This window comes from Chamaea fasciata, unplaced genomic scaffold (assembly GCF_029207755.1).
Source record: "Chamaea fasciata isolate MVZ Bird 193981 ecotype frontalis unplaced genomic scaffold, bChaFas1.0.hap1 SCAF_1, whole genome shotgun sequence".
Classification (NCBI taxonomy): Eukaryota; Metazoa; Chordata; class Aves; order Passeriformes; family Sylviidae; genus Chamaea; species Chamaea fasciata.
The window spans coordinates 32,819,028-32,836,857 of record NW_027094086.1 but is presented as its reverse complement, the minus strand read 5'-3'; positions in this window follow the sequence as shown (position 1 = coordinate 32,836,857).

Sequence of the window (17,830 nt, the reverse complement as noted above, 5' to 3'; positions counted from 1 at the left end):
TCCATCCATGCCTTCCTCTAAACAGTTTTTCCTCTCACTGCTGGAAGGTATTTGGGAAACACTCTCATAGAGACCTAGAAGGCTCATCTATGCAAATCAGGCATTAAGCAAGAAGGAAGAGGCCCAGGGTGTTTACAAGGATGGTCTTGATGAATGAAACATATTCTGAAAAACATTGCTGTAATGAGGGGAAAAAATCCTGCAGCAGAAATCTTGGTAAAAAAGAGATTTCTCTTTCACTCAAGCTATTTTTTTCTTCCCCTGATCCAACCAACTGAGACTAAAATCTAATGGAAATCTTTCCCACATGATCTGAAAGACACTGTTCATCAACGTGGCTATACATTTAGCATTTTATTTCTGGTAACTACAGAACCAACAAAGGCTTCCCTTCCATATCCAAGAATGCAGGTGTAAGAGCAGAAGATGAGTGTTTATAAACATAAAAGCCCCAAGCCTAGAAAACGAGCAAACCAAGAACTGCTAGCATTTGTTTATAAAGGAAAAAATTAATAACAAAGATGCAATGATGTAAACATGTGTCTAGGCAGTATAATGTACCTCTATGTGCAAAAATAATTTCCTGGAATACAGTTACTTTTACTGTGGACATACTAGCAAAATAAGGAGTTTTTTATTCCAGAATAACTTCTTGAAAGCAGATCTATTGCTTATTCTGGAGCAGTGTCTACACAGCATGCATACCAGTGTAGCCAAAGAACTGCATGAACTTACCTATGAACTGCACTTTCTGCCAGTTTTCCCAATAAGCGAGACTTACTAGTGTCTGGGGGTGTGTGTATGAGAGGGAGATAAGACAGTCTTCCTTTATCAAAAATGAAAAATCACATAATAAAATCTCAAGAAAACACAGTCTGCTTCAAAACCACTCACTGCATCATGAAAAGCAATAGAGGAGAACTGGAGCTTCTCAGAACCTATTATTTAATGAGAATCTGAAGGAATGAACTCCAGTTTCCTACAGCTCAGTCTCATGGGTTTTACTGAACTACAGTGGGTAAGAAGACAGATTCTCCAGTTAACTTTTCTCACTGATCTCACATGTACATGCAGATTTTGAGGTATGGAACAACATATGAACTCCTAATGTCACCTTTGCCATGCTCAGAGCACAAAGAGATACATTGTTAGCTTCTTCATCCACCTGCCTTCTTTTTCTTAAACTTGTTGTAATTTAATTGTCTTTGAGAGTTTTGCTTATCTGAAACTGGTTGGTACATTCAAAAATTTGTAATGAGACACATAGACACATGTACACACAAGGGATGGCACATATAAAATACATAGATACTGACATTTCGGTTGGGGAATAGCTGAGGAGAGGAATGGGTTGCTATGGAGCTTTGTTTATCACATGTAAGACATGGAAGAGAATTTCCTTGATTGACCATAAGGGTAAGAAAAGGCTGAGCAGCATAGGCATGGATAGCTACTCCAGAGATGTCCAGGTTTCAGACAAAATACATTCTGCTGGAGCTTTTCATAGAAAACTGGCCTTGAACTCAGCACTGACTAGGGCTACTGCTGTGGTTGCCATTCAGAAAACTTCTGCAGGTAGGCTGGGAGAAGGTGGGCAAACTTTTTAAAAAGTCATCCATTTATATGTTCCCAAGATGGTGGGCAAGGAAGTACATATGAAGGGTGCAAATTAGCACAGTAAAGGAGCATTCAAAGTTTAACCCATTTTTTGGTGGGTTGTAGTTAAAATCGTGGTGGCAAATACTGCCCAATCTCTTTCTTGGATAGCTTTCAAAAGAATTAGGAGGTCTTTGAAAAAAAAAAAAAAAAAAAAAAAAAGGAAGCTGATAAAAGTTTTGTTGGAAAGCCTTCATCCCAGCAGCAAAATGTGCAACAGTTAGGGCTGAATCTCAGAGCTAAAGGGTGAGATGAAGCCTGAGCAACATTATGCAGAGGGCAAAGCTACAGATGAACTGTTATGAAACCTGAGAAAGAGAGAAGAGCTTGAAAAGGAAAATAGCTTTCTAATCTGATACCTGAAATATAGTGGGGCATTACTGAATGAGGGAAAGAGACTTCCTCCCATTATCAGGAATGATCAAGGAAAAACAATAGAGCTGTAAAATATTATGGGAGGCAGCAAGATGCTGAAGTTTTGATTGCAGCCTGCTACCTTGCCAAGACTTGACAATAATGCATTAGTCCCTGCCCCACGAAGGGTCCTGGCTCCACAGGCACTGCATTTCTGCTGTGGCGTGCAGCCCTCGGCAGGCCCTCAGCATGGCAATAGCGAGGCTGGACCGGCCAGGTCATCGGCTGGGAACAGTCAGTCCTGTGCTGTGTGTTGTGTGCCCGTGCCCTGCCCTGGCTGGGAAAGGAAAACTGGGAAGGGATGCTGTGGACGCACTACTGACCAGGAGAAGCCGATGTGTGTCCACGTGTATGGTAGGGGACAGTACATGGAAGTACGTGTCGTATGTTTGTGTGCATTCCTGCACATTCCCTACCCGGGAGGACGGTGTGTGGGAAGTTCTGAGGCGTGTGCGCATCCCACGCTTAGGAATGTTAATGTGGATTCACCCGTGTGTGAGAGGGGAATCCCCTGCCTGGAGGGTGCCCTTAGCGTGGGCTGTATGTGTGTGTGCCTGCCCTGCCTGGGGGATCAGTGTGGGCTCTGTGTGTGTGTGTATGTGTGTGTGCATGCCCCGCCTGGGGAGTCAGTGTGGGCTGTGAGCGTACATGCATGTGCACGAGTGTGTGTGTGTATGTGCGTACCCGCCTGTGGCGCTGCACAGTGTCTGTGCGTGGCCGATGTCTCTGAGCGCGCATCCCCAGCCCGGGCAGGGTGCGGGGGGTGTGCGCACCCTTTGTCTGGGGCCAGCCGGGGAGGGGGCCGCGCCCCCCGCCCGGGGCAGTGCCGGGTGCGTGCGGGTGCGCGCAGCCCCGGCGCGGGCCGGGGAGCGCGGAGCGTGCGCGGAGCCGGGCGCGGCGCTCGGGAGCGCGGCGGGGCGGGGGGGGGGGGGGGCGCCCCGCGTGTCCCGGCCGGGAGCGGCCGTGCCCCCCCGCCCCGCCGCTGCCGCCGCCGCCGCGCACAGCCGCAGACACGGGCGGCCGCGCCGGCAGCCGGCGGCTCGCATGCAGCCGGGGATTACAGCGGGGCGAGGGCAGCGAGGGCTCGCCTCTGATCCCCCCTCGCCCCCCTCCGCCCGACACCCCAGCCGTTGGCCGCGCGGCTGCTCCGGCGGCTTTTCATCTCCGGGGGTTAGGAGGGAGATGCCTTTGCCGTGGTTTTGCCACCCCCAGCCCTCTCCGTGCCGGGGGGGGCGGTGATGTGGAGCCGGGAATGTAGAGGAAAACCCTCCCCGGGAAGGAGCGACCAAAACAAATCCCTCGCCGTGGCTTTGGCGGCCGCGCAGTGCCCGGGGAAGCCCGAGCAGCCCCTGCCAGTGCCGGGGAATCCCTCCTGCAGCCCCCGGCGGCGCCCCGGGCGCCCGCGGAGCAAGGTAAGCGGCAGGGCATCCCTCTTTCCGCCGAGAGCTGCCTTTTGCTTTTATTTGGATTTATTCGAGAGCCCGAATCATCCCCAGCTCCCGCCCTGATGGGACTGTCAAGGGAGGTGAGAAGTGCCTGCTGGCCGCCGAGCACCCGGGCCGGCCGGGAGCGCGGCGCTCCCGCGGGGAGCCCCGGGGTGCCCCGGGGAGCGCCCCTGAGGAGGGGGCATGATCGGCGGGGCGGGACGGACACGGGGTGTCCTCCCCGGCTGCCTGGATCGGTCCGAGGCACGACAATACAACCCTCGCCCTGGAGCGCTTTGGAAACCGTGCCTTGTATTTTTGTTCCTTCAGAGCTGCTAAAGGGAGGGAGGGAATGACATTTCGTAGTATTCTGCCTCCTGCCGTGGGTGAGCTCTACCGATAAAGGCTCGTCATTTGTTTCCGATGCTCTAACAGTGCTTGTGGAAACCTGATGATACAAAACCTCAGCCTTCTCGGTAGCTGTCGGTGGAATTACCCCATCTACCCGGGGACTGAAAAATCCCCATCCATAAAGGAAAATACATGTAGCATTGTGGTAGTCTAAAATATACTGTCATATATGCTCTCTGTAGGCACATAGCATGCTGGCCCCTGGATTTAAAAACCTAAATGTCTTTATGAATCGGCATGTTCATTTGCTACATGGTTTCCACAAACCATTCAGTGTGTTTCTTCTACCAGAATTTCACTGCCTGGGTGAAGGTAGACCTTTGTTTATACCGTATGTATGTACTGTCCATATTTATAGTAGGGTTTGGACTTCATTCAATTCAAGTTACATAATGATTAAGATACAATAGGCAGTATATATGCAGTTTCTTGGACATTTTAATTCATTGCAGATAAGACTGACTCTAGCAAGACAAAATTGTCACTTTTTCAATGTTTGTGTAAGAAAGGAAGTGTCCATAGCATCAGGTGCAGACAACGTTCCTTAGCAAATACACAGTCATCAAGACCTTGCTATTAAAAGGACACCTAAGCGAAGGATTTCAGTGACTCTGTCCTGAAGCTCTGAGGAGGTGCCAGGATTGTTTTAGAAGAGGAAGAATAGCAGCAAGACTGGGCAGGCTTAGGAGGGGGAAAAGCCTATCTGGTAACATTTTGCATTAAAAACACCTAGAGTTCAAGTTTGCTCAGCCGGCGAGTCTGTCCAACTCAGACCAGAGCTAGCACCAAGCCTTAGAGGCTGGGCAAAGTCTGCAAAACTGAACATTCCACCCAGCCTGGGACGTGATCCTCCAGGGAGTTTTAGTAGAAAGTTTCAGGGGAGCAGGATCAGTGAGTACATGCCACTTATGGAATTTGTTTGTTCTCTGATCACCAAGATGTGCTAGCAAATCTCTGGAAGTCTTTCCCAGAGAGTTAAGATGCAGTACAGAAAAAATAGTTTGTTTCTGGTTCTTTGTACCTCTGTCTATTCTGTTCAAACAACTGATAAATCTGATACAAATGAAACTCTCACTTCATTCAGCATTAGTGGAACTTGCAGCTGGCATTGTTTTTTTGTTTTTTTTTTTCTTCCAAAGAGTGCTTCTGTAGGCAGCTGTCACCACAGCATTTGAATTTCTCTTGCCTCCTTTTTTCAGCTGGATGCTGTTGCTGGAGCTCAGCAGGTTGCCCTCATTCAGATGTATGCAGACAGTAAAACATCTTCAGCTTGAGATGAGGGAGAGGTGCTGTTTGGAGCAGCACGCTTCAGCCTGAACATTTCCATTCACTTCAGCATTTTGAAATGTCCCATTGCCTTAACAATACCTTATCACATATATTTATTCATACTCAGCCTTTTTTTTTTTCATAAGTAAAATTTAATTGGCAAATTCTGCCTTGCCATTCAAAGCAAGGCGAGAGGTCAAGATTTGCAATAGCTTTCTTGCCAACAGTTGGGATTTTGCCAAACGGTTTGCTACTGTCACTTTTAGAAAAAAATCTTGATTTTATGTGGCTCCCTTGAGCTTCATATAACTACATGCACAGGTAAAATATATTCCATGATGCTACTGTATTTAAAGCTACCTGCTGAAGGATATTTCTGTCAGTGTTTCACTCTGTCTGTCATGATATAAACAGCATGTTGGAGAGGGTCTGTCTGGTCTCAGCTCAGAGAAGGAACACAAGCTGAGATATCTGGTGAAGGGGGCAGTGACTGGAAGTATGTCAGTGCAGTGGGATTCCACTGCAGACCTCCCTGAAGGTGTCAGCTCTACCAGAGTACAGACCTGCTGCTCCCCACAGGAAGAGATGGGAGCCAGAAAGGGAAGTGCTTGAAGTTGTACGCCACTTCAGCTTCATCCGAGTAGACATACAGGCAGTCTGAAAATGAATTTTTGTTGGATGTTTTTAGGGGTCAATTCTATTAATTCATCATGTTGTTGGATAGTGTTTTCTGACCCAGCAATGCTCACAGCTCTTGGAATTAAGCAATGATATTCTCTGAAAGGACTTTACGTTTGTCTGGTATTGCTATAGTAAGTTTTAAAATTTTTAGGAATAAGGGTTTTTTTACCTAACAGGTGTCTGAATGTTATAAACATGGATGCATGATAAGCAACAGGCTTTAGTTTACTTTGTTATGTTTTGCTGTTTCTTATCAGGATATGAGCACCCTAAGAGAAAAAAAATTTGATTTCCCATCTGTAGTGGGCATCTTTTTCTTGCGGTTATTGCTGGAGTAGTGGAACAGGGTATTTGATTTCTTGGATTTTGTAATAAATCTTTGGAACATGTTGTTTTAACTCACATTTTAGTAGGGAGAAATGTGTGCTTACTTTGTAACAAGAATATTAACTTCAAACCAAAATAAATTTTCCAATATTAAATTGCGGAGATTTTTTAAGATGTTCAACAGTGTTCTGTGGGATAATGTGAAACGAAATTGCTTAGGACATTGCAGAGTAGATTTAATCTGATTATAAATGTATATTTTGAAGCCATCCCATAGCTTCCTATGGTTTTTAATCTATAATTCTCTAGCTATATGGAAAAGATATGGAAAGAATTTCATTATTTTGAAATTTTTTCTTCACTATTATGCAATTAGAGGTATCTTATTGCATGCTATTGCTCAGTCATACTCAAATGAATTCTTAGTAAAATGCATCTATATGACTAAATAAATAATAATAATAAAAAAAAGAACAGAGAAGCTAAACAATTCAAGTGTTTATTGGAGAGAACTTGGAGGTTTCTTTTCTTGGTTATCGTACACAGTCAGTCCCAGCATAGCTTCCCAGACCACTAAATACCATAAAAGCCTTAGAGAGAGTAGGCACCAGTCAAGATATTTAAAATCTATCAAGCTTAAACCTGCCTGTATTCTTGATAAAATCTAGAAGGACAGCAAAGGCTGTTTTGCTTTTTGTCTGTCCCAGTGCTTACTACAGGATGTGCAGAAACTTCAGCGCAAGTCAGACATTGGCATCTGCCTAAGTTTTCACTTGTTTGCTGTGCAATACATTCCTTCTTCTATGTCTGGAGGGATGGAGTTTCTCAATGGATTAATTTCTTAAGGGACGAATGTCTTAAACTACTTTTTTTCACCAGCATGAAAGTATGATGATGTTAACTGTCTAATCAGAAAACAAAGAATATTATTTTGAACACACTTCTTCATGGATTGTGGTATGAACAAAAGGGAAACAATAAAAGTCTCAAGCCACTAAAAAAAGTGGGGGTTTAAATTTATTTGCTTCTAATGCAGGAAATCTATATTTAGCCATAATGACAGATCAACCGTGACTTAGGTGTCTGACTTCTGTACATGCCTATTCGTTCTCTGGATAACTGTAAAGAGTAGTCAGTAGCATCACTGTTGGCACCAGCAAGAGTCGGAACAACAATCTATTAGCTAATAAATAATATATGTAATGCTGGCATAATGCAGTTCTGAGCATTTAGGAGTAGGCTGCGATAAACAGCAGTTGAACTCTTTACGAGGAACAATGGCAATTGACCAATTTACCTCTCATAGCACCATGACGGGGGAGCACAGTGCACTGCAAAATTGTGTGAGGGCATTTGCAGTCCGAGCCAAGGCAGAACGGCTGAACAGCTCTTACCACAGCACTGGCACATGATACATAAGCCCCTAGGTTTTTTTTAACCCTAGGTAAGTGCTTCTTACTGGGAAATCAGACTTGCTGTTGCAGGGTGTTCTTGATGCTGCCATTATATTCAGATAGTGGCTTGTTGGGAAATAAATGTCAGCCCTTTAGGTAAAACCACATTACGAGGAAATGAATGCAAAGCTGTGCTGATAATTAACTGAACAAAGCTCTCAAATGTAATCTTCTTTGATGACACTGGAGATGAGCTTCTCCCTCTGATTGCCTAACAAGTTAAGAAATAGAAATCAGTTATGGCAGTACAGTCCAAATACGGAATAAATTTGCCTCAGAGCGTTAATAAGGCAGTTCATAAAATAATACTTCACAGTACCTCATCAGTAGTTAACTTTTAGAAAATTAGGTGTATTTTCAATATATATAGAGATAAAAATTACATTCAAATGCAAGAACTCAAAATGAAGCCATAATGCTTGTTTTTGCAGAGTTTTCAATTGTGTCATTTGCCCTCTTAAGGTATGAGGATTTGGTTTACCTACAAGGTTGTTAACCTCATCTTAGATGGATGTACTCTCAAATGGCAGAATAATCCTGCTATAATTTATAGCCATACATTCAGTGTAAATTTGCATTTACCAGAGACATTCTGAGACAGTTTGAGCAGAAAGTGCTGGCAAGCTGCAGAAGCTAGAAGAATCCCACTAATGTATTTAAGCAGACTCAAAACAGTGAATAGGCTTAATTAGCCTTGAAATCACACAGCTATGAATGACAGTATTGTACGTGGTTTTCCAGTGGTTGGTGAGATTAGCAGCACAGAGTCGTTCTACCTTGACAGGCGTGCTGTCTAGAAGGTCTTGCCTTTTGGAATATTTCCATCTCATGCTTTCTTCATTCTTATTATTATTGCTGACATAGAGCAAACCTTTTAACTGGGTAAGATTTATACTTGAATTCATTCTCTGGACTAGCCTGGCTACTGATAGTCACTTTAGTCCTTATTTAGGCATGCCACTAAAGTAGCATTAGCAGTGTCTGCTCTACCAGAGTATGTATCTTCTGCTCCTTTTGAACTGAAGAAGGAATGAGAATGTTTAACTGCTTCAACATGTTTATAGACAACCTAGGTAGAAGCAAAAATACCTTGCTTTTGCTCAGTAACCTTGTGGTTAGGGTAGCAATGGAGAAAAATTGAGCTTTTAGGCCTTTCATAGATTATCTGATGCAAATAAACATTTCACTTCTTGTAATCCAATATTACCACCCACCGAAGGACTGGTCACACCCTTCAGTTATAGACTCATTCGTGTCTGTTGTTTTTCAAACACAGGCTGCCTCGTTCTTGCTCGGTAAGAATGGGGATGGTCTCCATCACTGCAGCTGTCCTAAGGATTACGTATAGCCGCAGGAGCCTGGAAGATATAAACCACAGGTTTGAGTCACCAGGGATGAATGTGGTCTTTCAGTGAATGACCAAGCAGTGACGTGGAACCAAGGCCACCACCTCAAGGTGTATATGAAAAGAGTAGACCTTGTTCAGTTCTTTTGAAGGACTGTTTCACATACCTCTTGTAAGAGGAGGTTTCCATGCTTAGAATATTATGTGGGTAAGTTGTGTCCCTTTTCATCCTGCTTATGCACTGGGCCTGGATGGGAGTTAAGAGCATCTTCTTTCTGACTGTGAAGTGTCGTGTTGATCCTGCCTTAGAGGTTCCCACACCCTTCTCTGAACTTGGGACTTGTGTGTTTAATATTAGAAACCCTGAACTAATGGTTCTGATAAAGCACATTTTTAAGAGGATGCTGTGGCTTTTAAAAATACGTTTTGGCATGATAGAAGTAAATAAATTAATTTATAGTGGCAGCTTTCTAAAAGTATTCCTTTTAGCCTGTCTTGATTTCAGAATTATAGTAACAGTAGCATAGGGTTGTGCATGATAGTGAGTCCTCACTTTTTTCTATTGTCAGGTCAATTTGAGGGTCAAAAAATATCAGTACTCTTGGTATCAGGTAGGACTAAAAGTCAGTGTAGCTTCTTCTCTACAGTGTTAAACTGGAGTTCCTAAGAACCGATTTCCCTTACTGGCCCCCAGACCAACTGTATCTTTGTGTAGTATGTGTAACCAAAACTGATAAGGTCTTAGATAAGGTCAGGAAACAAAGTTTTCTGTTGTCTGGTTGACTGCTTTTCTCAGAGAGGCAAAATAAGGTGTTGGGTTGTCCTAGGCCTTGCCCAGCAGTTTGCAGTTGTACTTTGGGATGTCTTCCCAAGGCATCCTGTAGTTGAAGACATCAAAATGTTGAAGGGTTGGATTTTTCAGATCAAGATTAGACAGAAATTTGTCTTAATTTTTAATGATAAAAGCCTTCTGTAGAGATTTGCTGATGCTGTGACCTCGGGGACATTGCCACCTATGTACAAAGGCACTCGTCAAAAGTTGAGTCACCCAAAAACCAAGGCCTTGATTCATTCCTTTGTTCCGCCTTCAGGGCTTTTGTAAAGCACCAGCAATAGGAGTTTGAGGCAGGCTCCTAATGGATTGAGGCAAATGTCTCTTGAGTAAATCAGCCCCTTTCAAACTGTATTCTTTGGCCAAGTCTCTTCCTATCTGTGGTCCAGGTAGGTCCAGGCCTCCCATTTACCTGGATTGAATTAGGGAACAGCCCAGTTAGGAATGGTTGAAAATGAAATTTTTGACAGAAGCAGCAACTGAACATAAATGTATTCATTTCTGAAGAAGTCACTTAGGAATACTACAGTGCTTTCCTTAATTGAAGATTTGGGACGGTGGCATTGCATGTTTTTTCTTTATTAGAAAACTCAACATTGGACCAGGCTTCTGACCAAAATGCAACATCCAAAATTTTGGGTGGAATTTCATTCAAAGAGGGATAAAATTTGACTCTTTTGTAAGATGTGCCTCATTGCTTCAGACATAATTTTCTATGTATATAGGATAATATTATATGTTGTGTAATATTTCCCTGCCTAGAAACCTGGAATCATCATTCAGTACTACACTGTACAAGCTTTTCTTCAGGAGAACAAAAAAACATCTGTGAAGTTCTTCACTGCTTTTAGCTACTTGGCAGCACTGTTATTGGTAGGGAGCAGTGGGAGATTGAAGGGTTAGGGAAGCTAACATATTTAGAATAACCCTAAAACGAATTGTTTTAGAACAACTGGTTACATTAGTGCCTCCTCAAAGAACAAATGATGTGTTGACAATCTCCTCCATCATCTTAATGCACTGCAATGCAATTAGAAGAGAAAATCAAGTAGTGGACGAATAAATTGCAATTCAAAGCTCTAATTTATTAAAATTAATGTATTTGCTATTATTAGTGTATCCTGTATATGTAACATCTGTAGACTCTCAAAGAATTGTATGGAAGCATCAATCAAACCTGTGGATCCGGAGTGCAAGTTGGGATATAAATGTGTAGTCTGATTTAGACCTGACATGAGGACCTTACATAATCACATTTCTGTAGTATCTGGTTGTTTGACATTAAAAAAAATGATCTGCCATTCGGCCTTGTACTTCTCTGTGACAGCTCATCTCCCCAGAAGTTTCCAGGGAAGGCTAAATAAGCAGTGAAAGGCAGTATCTTTGGCAAAAGCAGTAACAGCCCTTAGCAACCAATTGTAAACATGAACAGTAAAGTGCGGACATGACCAACAACTACATCCTAAATGAGAGATGTTTCAACCTGGAATGGAAATGGAAAGGTTTTTGTAAACTGAACAGGAATGCATCAGGATTGTTTGTAAGGATCATGTAACCACACTTGTCACAAGCACAAACAGCAGAGCTGCTAGTAAGGAAAGAGAGAATCGAAGCTGATCTGAAATAAAGTTTGGTGGGGAACTTGGTCCAGCACTTGGATATGCTACAAAGCCATGTTCAATGCTCGCTTGAGACCTCAGTGCAGACTGAGGGGTGCCACAATCCCAGTGCTCAGATCCAGACTTGTGAAGAGGTACTACTCAAAAAGACCACTTGAGTCCTAAATTCCATGAGACTTGAGGCAAAATTACTCTGAATGCTCTCAAGAGCATTCAGCTTTTTGTAAAGCAGTCTACGTCACCTGTAGTGTGTCTAGAGCCCACCGACACAGCTTTACCTTGTGTAAGAGCTTCAGTAAGTGATTACAAGTGCTTTTGGGGTAGATAGAAAATTCAGATAAGCCAAAACTGCCAAGCTTGTGTGACTGCAAGACTTTAAAAACATTTTATCAGTTATACTTTCCCTCTTTTTCTGTATTCTGTCACCTTACCTATTTCTGTCTGGGTTTTCTTATCCAAGGCTCCTAGGGAATATATAGAGTCTCAGAGTCTGCTGCTCCTTGGTGAAGTTCAGCTCATCCATCTAAAAGACACTTCTGTGCTCAAGATGGTGAGAACAGCGAGTTAGCAGACAGACTGATTTAGTCAATCTGAAAAGTTCGTCTATAAAAGGCCTCATCTTTTTTGAGTGTTTCCTGCTGATCTCCAAGACTTTGTGCAGCCAAAGTTTAAATTTTCACATACCAAAAATAAATAACCTGTGAGATCTGTTCTGAAATAGAAATAATCATTTCAAACTGGTAAGCCCCAAGAGCTGATTTTGCAGGATTTATTCTCAAAAGATCTTACTTTTCGTAGACCAACCGATCCATAGCTGTTAACAGAGCAGTCAAGGCAACAGGTGGGATTTCGTCTTAGTTCATGTAAAGACTCAGCTCTCCAGTATGGCTCTGCCCATGGCTGTAGTCAGGCGAGAGCCAGCCATTGCTCACAGAGAAGCTGTGTCAGGCTAAGGCTCCATCTCTGCCCCCTCAGACCACGTTGCTTCCAGTGGTTTCACCCACTGAAGCCTCTGAGGACTTGTGCCAAGAGCTGTCACCAGCAGTTGGGATAATCGAAGCTCAGATACTTCTCTCCTGTGCATACATGCATGTGTTCCTGCATATAGATACAAATCTGAGACATACAAAGTATGTTCAGGAATACTTTGACATGTTTCCTGACACCTCTCGTATTCAGCTTGCCAATCCTTAACTAAATGAGATGTGACTTCTCTAAAGGTGGGAAATGGAAATAACGAACAACTCATTTGAGCGGGATGCTTTTGCGCAGAGTTTTAGCTATCACCTCAGCCATCTTCTTAAAAACTGAAATTAAGGGAAAATTCTAGTAAAAGATCCCACAGCACACCATTAGAAAATTGCTGGTCTTCATATTTTGAAACAAAGAGCAGACATTTGAGAGCTGAGATGTGGCAGCATAGAGATTACAGCAAAGCAGACACTGAAAGAAAAGAAGAATCATGCAGCCAAATAAGTTAGCAAAAATGTGTTTGCTCAGTAAAAATGTATTGGTTTGTCACAACCAACTTGCTTCATCTTTTCTTGGTTAACTTGCTGGATCCCAGGTTGTAGGCTTTACAAGTCAGACGCTGAGGTGGGCACAAGCTTTCTAAGGATTTTTAAAAATCACTCAGTATCTGCAGTTCTTCAACTGGAAGGGATCATAAGGATCTTCGAGTTCAAATCCCTGCTCCTCACAGGATAACCTAAAACTGAAAACTAAATCATATGACTAAAAACATTGACCAGATGCTCCCTGGACTCTGAAAGTCTTGGTGTCATGACCCCTTCCCTGGGGAGTCTGTTCCATTTCCCAACTCTCCTCTGGGTGAAGAACTTTTTCCTAATGTCTGCTCTGAACTTTCCCTGACACTATACCTACAATACCTAAAACTGTTTTTTTCAGAAAATTTTACATATCTGCATTATATACAGACTGAAGTTCTTAAGCCTTAAGTCAGTTTTAACAGCTAAACTAGTAAATTAAACAATTGTGTCCCCAGATTTTTCTTGATTTTGGTGAGCATTTTTGCATGTGAAGAAAACCAGCACATTGATCTTAGACTCTCCAGACCTGAAAATAAGTACTTTAAATGGTATTGCCCATTTTATAATTTGTTTAATGTTTAATAATTTCAAAATCTCTCCTTTTTAATTCAGACCCTTTTTGAACTTAAAAAAAATTAAATAACAGTACATTTAGAAGGAGATTTTGTTTAAAAATGTTGGAGACACTTCCAGCAAATTGTGGAAAACTCTTCCATTTGTTTTCAAAGCAAGTAAATTAAATAATACAATCTTTTCTTGAAAACAATTTGACAAATTTTGACTAAAAGACATCTGACAAAAATGGTAGAAGTTTGTCTCTTAAAAGTCAGAAGAAAGCAAGCTTGTTCCCTTTTCCAGGGCTCCTTAGGACACAGCCTCTTCTTAGGTACCACATACTTTTTTTCCTCACTGCTTTAAATGCAGGACATGCACCAACAGTGAAGTGTGCTTATGTACTGTAACTTCTCCATCCTCTTTGGTAAAATTTGTATGACAAAGATTGGGAGACATGTTTATGACTAAGGCAAGCAAGAGTAGCTTGGATGCTAATCCTTTTGGAAGAGAGGTCTTGCACATGGAGTCCGTGGAAGGGGCTGGCACTGCTCGGGCCAGCTGGCATGACAACCTCCCTGTGTGCAGTTACACTCACCTGGACTCCAAAGCAGATAGTTGTGAACAAACTACTTACCAGAAGCAGACCTTGAAGCGTGTGGACTCTTCAGCCATCCTTGCAAATGACTTGGGAGAGTCCTGACTGTGCTGTGGCAGGAGATGCTCCAGCAACGTGACAGCACAGACAACTGGGCTCCCTCAGCCTGCGGGTTTAATCTGGTCACGTAGGCATGCCCATCAAAAGTGCTGAAAATCCTAAGGACTCTGTAGAAAGCAGATATCTCAATCTGAGCAGCCAAAATTGTTGGATACCTCAGGCATCTATGACCTTCATTTCAACATTATAAAGCAAAGGTAATAATGGCCTCCTACTGAAGGGGAGTCTGGGGTACCCTGGAAGCACTTGAGTAGGACAGGGAGAGCTCCCTGAGGGAAATTCAGCACTTTGTGTGTAATGTAGGCCTTGCAGCAGGAAATGCTGAATAACATCAGAGGCCAAATACTCAATGAGGAAGATGAAAAGAAATGGTAAATAATTACCCATTCATGTAAAGAAGAAGGGATTGATGGGAGAATCACACCATTAAAAGCTGCATGTCGGTGGTGCGGAGGAGAGCACTTAACCTTCCTTCTGGCTTCCCCTGGATTTTGAGTTGTAGTCTTTGAAGTTTTCATTTTTATTTAATGCAAGAATTTGTCTTTGATTTGAAGAGTTTTATGTAATATTACAGATATTTTGTTACAAAGTGATTTTATTATTGCACAGGAAGAATGTAGGGTTTATCTAGATTTGCTGTTATATATGGGAGTAGAATTTATGTTTTTCTCTACCAATTGCTAAGAGTGCTGGTGAGCACCAGGCTGGCTTTGCCTGCCTCCCAAGGGATAGTTGCATTTATTACTAGCCCATGGTGGACAAGGTGCATGATGGAGTTGCACACAGCCTAAAGGTTAAGGCAATAAGTGAAGCTGAAAAGTATTTTAAGCCTTCTTAGGAAAAAAAATCTTCTGTGTTACTTACAGTATCTAAAATCCAGAAAGGTAATTTAATGAATTGTAAAGGTAACCTCACTTGTATTAATTTGTTATAATGAAAGATCTGGTGATTTTGTATTAAATTGATAATGTGGATTTTCAAGTTAGAAATGTTATATGGTAACATAACGGTAATTTCCTTTTTGATGAGATAACCCACCTAGTTGATAGGGGGAAAGCAGTGGATGTAACCTTTTTTGGGATTTCAGTAAGGCTTTTGGTGCAGGGCTCCATGCTCAGCTCTGTGCTCTTCAACATCTTCATATATGATTTGGATGCAGGACTGGAAAGGATACTAAACAAGTTGGCAGGTGATGTAAAACTGGGAGGAGCTGTTGACTCCCTTGAAGGCAGGGAGGCCCTGCAAAGAGACCTGGATAAATTGGAGAGATGAGCAATCACCAACAATGTGAAGTTCAACAAGGACTGGTGCCCAGATTCTCCATCTGAGTGGGACAGCCCTGGATGGATGTGCAGACTGCAGAATGAGAGGCTGGAAAGCAGTGCCATGGAGAGGGTCCTGAGGGTCCTGGTCAGCAGAAAGTTGAATCTGAGTCAGCGGAGCCCTGGCATCCAGGAGGGCCAGCCCTGTCCTGGGGGGCATTGGGGACAGCATCACCAGCTAGGCAAGGGAGGGGATTGTCCTGCTCTGCTCTGCTTTGGGGCAGCCTCACCTCGAGTGCTGTGGGCAGTTTTGGGTGCCCACAGCACCCAATAATATAAAGTTATTGATGAGTGCCCAAAGGGGGACTAAGAAGATGGTGAAAGGATTCTATGATTCTAAAAGTAGAGGCTATTTGTTTATGTTTTTGTTAAAGGAACAGTTAAAACCAAGCTTTTAAGCCAAGATTTGGGGAAAAGCTGCACAGGAAGAAAAGTTTTAAAAATTATCATCAGAGAATTAAAGAAGGTATGAAGAACGATAGAAGCTGGGAAAAAAAGCACTTAGGAAGCAAATGAAAATAACTAATTTGTTTATTTTTAAGTTATACATTCTCTGTCTTCAATGTGTGTTTCAATGACAAGAGTTCTGTAAAAAGGCAAAAAAATCACCCTCATGGTTCAAGATTCTTCACTTGGGAAAATGCCCTTTTTTATCTTTTCAGAATGCTGCATGTTATGGTTCATCCCTTGGTACATACATATATACATAGCACATTTTCAACACTAAACTTAATAGTGTTTCACTGCTGACTGCAGTGTTGCCACCAGGATTTTTAAATTTTTTAGGGAAACCACATTTTCTCAAGCAGGAAGATGAAACCAATAATTGTACTGAAAAATCAGAAAATGTTTTATCAGCTTGTAACCAGTCATGGTGACACTGGAGTTTTTGCATTGTTTAAAAAATAAGTGTGATAACTACATTGTAGAAAAGTTAAAACAATGCATAGTCTTGTGTATCTTTTGTTTCTGCAATCAGAAAAATAAATAAGGATATGGTTAACTTAAGATTAATCAGATGAGATGCTTGATTTCTATTGTGTTTTACTCGATATTGCTAACAATAGGGTACACATTTTCGTTTTTAAAGCAGAAAAATAAATCCCTGACAAACTAGTGAACCTCTCTAGAAAATGCCTGAAGACTTGATTGATTTCATGAAGGATGACAGAACCTCTTTATGAATTTCTTAAATTCTTGTGTTTTCTTATGCAAGGCAACCTTTAAAGGAGAAGTATCATTGCATTGAAGTCTAAAAGGATTTTTTTAAAATAAATTTTTTAAAAATTTCCTCTGTAGAGAAATATCCTCTCATAACTGTTTACTCCTTTTGTAGCTGTCCGTATGTCAGAAGGCTGATAAATGCATCACAGATCACTAGGAAATGCTTAAGTGAGGAGATCTTGCAAAGACTGGAGTCCCTCACTTCTCAGAAGTCTCACCATCATCCCCTTGCATATAAGGAAATGAGGAGGAGGGGAAAGCCAGAGAAAAAAAAATCAGCCTAAGGTCAAGAGAAAAACAAACAAACAAACAAACAAAAAAAAAAAACAAAACAGGAAACAAACACAAAAGAAAGGGATATAATTATGTAAACCTACTGATGCCAGAGCTTTGATTTTTGATAGGATATCTATCTTTGCGAATTATCAGATTATCTTATTTGTGAATGAAGGTGAATGTTATAGGCTTAAACCCATATGTAATTAGGCAAAGAAGTGCTCTGGGTTACACTGGGAGATGAGGAGGGTTCTTCACAATGCAATGCTGGAGGCAGGAAGATGCAGAATATTTTGACCCTTACAGTTTTGAAGTAAGTTCAGCTTGACAGTGAAATGGGTAACTAAAATGGTGGTGTTCTGGCTGTTGCCATCATTTAGCTTATGCACAAAACAAAAAATAAGGAAAACTTAAGATGTTTAAAATTACTCTGATAAGTAATTTTTCCTCTTTCTGATGTTTTTGGACATGATAGTCTGGTTTACCAGAGTTATAGTTGACTGAGTCTTATTTTATCTATTGGCAGAGGAACTTTTAAAGTTTAGATGTAGTGAAGTTTAGCAATTTTGATTTTATACCAGCAACATAGTCAACACTGTTATGGGCATGTCAGATGACACACTGGAATTATTCTTTGTTTTTCCTGATACTTCTAGTAAAGGATTATTCTAGATCCTCATTGCTCTGGTGAGGACCTGGTCTATGTGACCTTCTAATTCCCTTTCAAATTTCTGCTTTTTCTCATGATGAGTTTGT